The sequence below is a fragment of the Hipposideros armiger genome, unplaced genomic scaffold (genome assembly GCF_001890085.2).
Source record: "Hipposideros armiger isolate ML-2016 unplaced genomic scaffold, ASM189008v1 scaffold_69, whole genome shotgun sequence".
NCBI lineage: Eukaryota > Metazoa > Chordata > Mammalia > Chiroptera > Hipposideridae > Hipposideros > Hipposideros armiger.
Genome location: NW_017731419.1, coordinates 2,429,486 through 2,435,485, shown reverse-complemented (window position 1 = coordinate 2,435,485; position 6,000 = coordinate 2,429,486). Strand labels below are relative to the sequence as shown.

The 6,000-nt window shown below is 49.4% G+C and overlaps 1 long non-coding RNA gene across 1 annotated transcript in view; it reads right to left on the bottom strand.

The window, feature by feature from the left end:
• Positions 1-1,856: 1,856 nt before the first annotated feature.
• LOC109382725 (uncharacterized) overlaps positions 1,857-6,000 on the bottom strand; it is a 45,698-nt gene continuing 41,554 nt past the window's right edge. The window contains exon 3 of the long non-coding RNA XR_002123971.1: positions 1,857-4,254. This is a non-coding gene — a long non-coding RNA (uncharacterized LOC109382725). The remainder of the gene's footprint in view (positions 4,255-6,000) is intronic.

The window sequence follows — 6,000 nt, the reverse complement described above, 5'->3', positions numbered from 1 at the left end:
TATAGAATTCAAAAAAAATCTAATTCTTTTTCAGCTGTGACTATGCATATGCGATTTATGAAAAGACAAGTAAGAATGAAAGCGTAGGGCTGAGCTGCTGGGTCATTTGGGCCTCCTTTGTTGTTGGCATGAAAAGGCCTCTCTCTGGTCCTCCCTGCAGTAGAGGGCCCCCCAAGCTATGCTCTTTGAGGTTAGGGTGCCACAGTCCTGAGCCTAAGGCAGGGGCTGAGCTCTAGACTCTTTGAGAAACCATTTGCTTTGCAAAGAAAGCACAGAAGCACGCAACGGGAAGAGGCCTGGTGGTACAGCACCCAATAAACACAAGCCCTTAAAAAATTCCCTGGAAACCTCCTTTTCCCAGGCTTCCCTTGAGACCTCTGCACTCCCAGCTGTGACTTTGGGGCTTGCTCTATCTGGGCCTCAGCTGGCTTACTGATTAAAAAGAGAAAAAAAAAATCTTAGGAAAAGTGTCTGTCTGCCCTGTCCCTACCCCATCCTGTGGCATCAGTGGGACCCCAAGCCCCTCCTCTGCCTTTGCAGGGTCCTGTGCCTCACATGGCACTGGAAAGTCTCTGAGGCGCCTTGTGCCCTCCACTGGACCTCAGACCCCCTGTGGTTCTTTACCTGGGTGCTTAAATGTCATTCTCTGGCTACAAAGGTAAAGAAGGCAGCAGGCCTGGAACCTAGGCCCGACTCCTCGCCACGTGACTTCACGATCCTGGGGCCTTTGCTAAGTTAAGTCACCTTTCCAGGTTGCATTTCCTGCATCAGTTAAGTGAGGTCTGATGGGCTTTGGGGCTATTTACAAGTGCTCTCTTCTCCCCCCACCTCTCCCCATTACAGGTGAAGGAAGCCCAGGTTCACAGAGGTGGTGTGACCTGCTTGAGCTCACGGTAACAGACAGATTCAGGCCCAGGTAGTTCCTGGCCTTCAGCGAGCACCTTGCAGCCCCAAACCCCTGACTGCGCTGCCCTGGCCCTCTGCTGCCAAGACGAGGCTTTCTGAGTCGACTTCCGGGGTAGAGGTGAAATGCATCAGCTCAGCCACACTCCCCGGGCCAGCTGTACTGTCACCAGGAGAGGCAGGGGTGGTGGGAAGCTGTGTGACGTGAGGCTGGACTAGTCACCTGGCTGCAGCGGGGCTCGAACCCGCAGCCTGGGCCATGCAAGGTGCTGACAGCATGTGGCCTTGGCGCCGGAAAGTCTGATCCTGCTGTGTGAACTTGGAAAAGGCATTCAGCCTTCTTGAGCCTTTCCCCTCACCTTGTAAAATGAGGGTGAGGATACACGTCTCACGGGGTCGCGTGAGGGTCCCAGAGCCCGGGTGGGAAGGGCTGGGTAAAGGACATAGGCCTGGGGGCGCGTTTGGGTATTGCTATGCTTGTCCAGGTGGGCTTGGCACTCTTAGGCTCTGAAGTCCCAGGGCCCCTGGCAGCCTCTCCCTGCCCCGTCCCCTCAAGAGTCCTTCGGATCCTGAGTTTGCCCAGTGCGTGTTCTTGGGCTGTTCTACGTGAGAGCCAACATAAGACGAGGCACGTGGCGCTGCGGGAGAGAGTGCTGCTGCTTTGGCTGGCAGGCACTCAATGGGCAGACTTATTTCCAGACTGTGGATAAGGACAATCTAGAAGAAGCATTGGGGAGCCGTTCAGAGGATGGAAAAAGCAGTTTTTCCCCTCAATAAATTTCAAATTAGTAGACTTAAAAAAAATCACTGGGGCTTCTACTGTCTAAATAAAACAGTTTCAGTTCAACAGTCACGTTCAGGTTTTTTTTTAATACAATAAAAAATATGCATAGGCAAAGGAATGACACGATGTGTTAAAATACCACAATGCTGGAAAAAAAGGACATCGATACTTTTTTTTTTCCTTTGCACCTTTATTGTTTACTCTGTTCACTGCTCAGAATTTTCATACAGTCTTTCTGGAATCACACATTCCATTTTATTCCAAACCAGCCTCCTCTTGTCCCTCGTCCTTATTGGTATGATATTCTGCCAGTGTCCAAGGAGTTCCCAGGGGTTATTTTTCTGAGGAGGTGGAAGGGGAGGGAGTGTGCAGAGCTGGCGCTCAGCAGGGCCATCGGGTTTGTGTCCCGACCCCGAGGCCCTGTCCTGCTATGTCCACCTCTTGTCTCCTCTCTTCCCAGCAGCATCCAGGCCCTCACTGGGCTAAGGAATCGGGCAGATCAGGGTTTGAGTCCTGACTCGCTATTCCTAGCCACGTGATCTCAGGGACATCTCCTGGCCTCTCTGAGCTCTCCTTTCTTCTCCTACAACATGGGGGAAAGACGCCCTCTCTCATGGGATACTGTGAGGATTCAATGCCTTAAGGAATATAATGCATCTGGTACAGTGCCTGGCACACAGGTCAACTTCACTCTTTCTGGTGGGAAAGACACTTGATGAATCACTGTCAGAGCCAGGTGCTCAGGGGCGTTTGCTTTATAAAAGAGCCTGGTCCCTTAGCCAAGCCCAAGAAATGACTCTCTAATGGTGGAGTTTCAGACACCACAGCCTGGAGAGGGACAGGCCTGGCAGCGGAGACCTCTGGGCATCATTCAAATCCAACTAGGCAGGTTGCTGCTTCTTTCACCCACGGGCAAGGCTGGCGCTGGCAGAAGGAATCCTGACCCTCTTTTTAAGGCTACGCCACTGCAGCCTGGAAAAGGCAGTCTCGGGGAGCCAGCAGAACAGGGCCAATCTGTATTTATTCAACCATCCCTGCCGAGGAGAAAGTAGCTTCGTGTGGGTGTAAACCAGGAGCTTTAAGAAGCGCAGCAATCCTTGAGGGCGATCGTTATGTCCCTTCCAGTGCCCTTGAAGAGTCACCTGTCCCAGGGGTGTCCTCATAGCCTGAAGTGAGCTCTCACACTGCGGAGTCCATGTGTCATTCACACCCCATCTACTTTGAAGAGGATCCCAGGTGGCTCGCTAAGGAAGGGACTATGCACCTAATGCTGAGCTTTTCCCGTTTCTTTCCATCTTTCATGGTACATGGCCATTAAAATCAAAACCTGATCAATGCATGGTCACAAGAATGAAATGAGAATGCTGTCAGTGAGAAGCGGAACGGTCCATCCTACAGTTGGTTTGCAAATAGAGCTGCGCTCTTCCTCAGTGGTAGTCCTTTAGAAATTTCTTGAAGCTGATGGATCACACAGCCTTTGTTCATGCATAATTCTTAGTAAGGATACGGTGCATCCAAGGTCCACATGCCCACAATCACTTTGTGTCTCCTATATAACAACAAAAAGCCACTCAAAGGACAATCCAAAAACATGCACCAACCAAGACTATGGAGGGTATTATGGAAAAATGTCCTTCAGACCAAAAAGAGAAAGAGAGAGACGGTAAAAGATAAGAGACATAGGACTCGAATGCCTACACAACAGAACATCTGCGGCCTAGGGGGCAAAGCAGATCGAACCAACGAAAGCTCTAGGAATCCAGGGGTACCTCTCCAAATATTTGGTTCATGCTAAAAAATAGAGCACATTTATTAAAAATATATATTTATAAACCTTGATACACACGTCAGGCCAATGAAAAAAGAAAAATAAGTTATCTCCCCAGTATCAAATAGACACTTTTGATGAGTGGGGTGCCTGTCCAAGGACTGCCCCTATGGTTTTCCACGCTAAACAGCTCCTGAACTGAAGATGAAACGCATGTCCTGGGAACGTGCCGAGGAGCTGCGTCTGCCCTGTTGCTCTTTTCGGGTGTGTGGTATCTGCCTGCGATCTGGGGTAATAAATGTCTGTACCCATCCGCTCGCCAATGGCGTCAAAGCCTGGTCTTCCAAGCCGTCTTCTGGGCCCCCTGCCAAAGACGTTGAGTTCCTTGTTGTGTTAATGAGTTCTGTTGGATTCATTGTGCTTTTAGAGTCTGCTCCTTGCAGCAGGATCGGTTTATTTTTGTGACCTTTTATGAAGTTCGAAGGTGCATTTGATCGAGTGGTTTGTGTAGGTCATGCCTGCTTGTTTGTGCAGTATCCAGTCACTGCTTGGTTGACATCCAGGACTCCCATCTTTTGGCCATCCCGAGGTGTCTGAGGAGCCTCTGGGCCATTCACAGAGTGGTGTATATGTATACGAATATGATGACGATCAGGTTCAGGATGGTCCCGATGATCCCCAGCATCGCCAAGACGCTCTCCTCTTTGCTCTCTTTTTCTTGACCTCCTCTGTCCTCGTCATTTCCATTTGTGATTACCATCTTGGTTGCAAATGTCTTTATCTTCCTCCCTAGGCTAACCTGTAATTGGAAAGAGGCAGCACAAAAGATTTATCATTATTGAGCACCTCCCCCATAGCCAAGCAGGTTTGGTAGGGGTGGTGATTTCATGCCTGGGGACTACTAGGTCAGAGTGTGGCTTACCAATTTCAAGGATGAATGTCCTGACATTGGCATAAAGAGAATCGTCCAGGAGTCTAGCTTGGGCGCCACCCACTCTATCGGGCTTGTTTCTCCCTGTTCCCTGAAGCAGAAATGGAGACAGCTGCATGGCAGTCAAACTAAACCTTGCGTGTTCTCCCGTGCCAGCGGGAATTTTACACATGTCCACGTACTGGATCACACCCAAGACCTGGACTGTCCTACATATGCACAAAGGGTATAGAGGGCGTCCCAGTCACAACCATCCCGAGTCCTAGCTGTGATACGGGCAGGATGGACAGAGCCTGAGAAAGCAATGTCCTGAGACCAGATAAGACGGTAAGGGTACAAGGCACCCTAAGAAACATGCATAACCTCTAGCAGGAGTATACACTGGTAAAATCATTCTGGAATGTTCCCTGGTATTACCCAGGAAAGCGAAGAGACACATAGCCTACAACTGGGTTGGGCACCTGTTCCCCTAGGTGTGTACCCTAGAGAAAGGCCTGCACCTGTGCACCTGGAGATGTGGACAGGAACAGTCCTATGAGCTCTGCTCCATGTGTGACAGCAGAGGACTGAGTGGGGGCTACCCAAACATGCACCAAGAACAGGACAGACAAACACGTCCATATGATGGAATATTATACAGCAGTGAAATGAATGAACTGAGCCTACACGTGACAATGTGGATGAAGCCCCAACACTTAATGCAGAGTGAAGAAACATGTTGCAGGGGCTGGTCGAGTGGCTCAGTTGGTTAAGAGCTCGCTCAAGAGTGCAAGCTTTGAGCAACAGGGTCGCCAGTTTGATTCACGGCCCGAGCTGAGCTGCCACTGAGCTGCCAACAGGTGGCAGGATGGCTCAGCTAGAAAAAAAAAAAAAACCATGTTGCAGAAGAATACATATGAGTCAACTCATAAAGGCTCAAAGCAGGCAAAACCAAGCTTTATACTGTTTAGAGACATATACATTATTTTTTATAAAGAGCAAAGGAATGATTAACACAAGGACAGACTGGGAGGCCCAGGGGGAGGGGCACCACAGGCCTTCAACATGCTATTTTCCATTGTTAAGCTGGGTGGGAGGTACTGGGGTGTTCATTTTTTATCATTATCCTTTAAATTGTAGACATAAGTTTCAGAGATTCTTTCGCACGTATGATATATTTTGCAATAACTCAAATAAGTTTATTTTATCTTGTAAGATAATAAACATGGCCGTCCAGGGGGCCTGGTGGGCAGCTGAAGCCTCTTTCCCACTGACCACTAATCCAAACCGCATGTCAAAAAGTATCAATGTGTGTGCGGTGACAGCGGCTTGTCTACTTGATGGGGTGTGACCGGGATCAGCCCGGGGCCTCCCAGCCTCATTTCTTTCATTAGAGAGCTGTGCCTTTAGAGCCAGAAGGCTTTTCATGCTCCAGGGTTATGATGGTTAATTTTGTGTGACAACTGGACTGGATCACGAGGTGCCCAGACATTTGTCAAACATTATTCTGGATGTGTCTGTGAGGATGTTTCCGGGTGAGATGAATATTTGAGTTGGTGGATGGAGTAAAGCAGATTGCCGTCCCCAGTGTGGGTGAGCCTCGTCTAATCAGTTGACGTCCAGCAAACAAGAAAA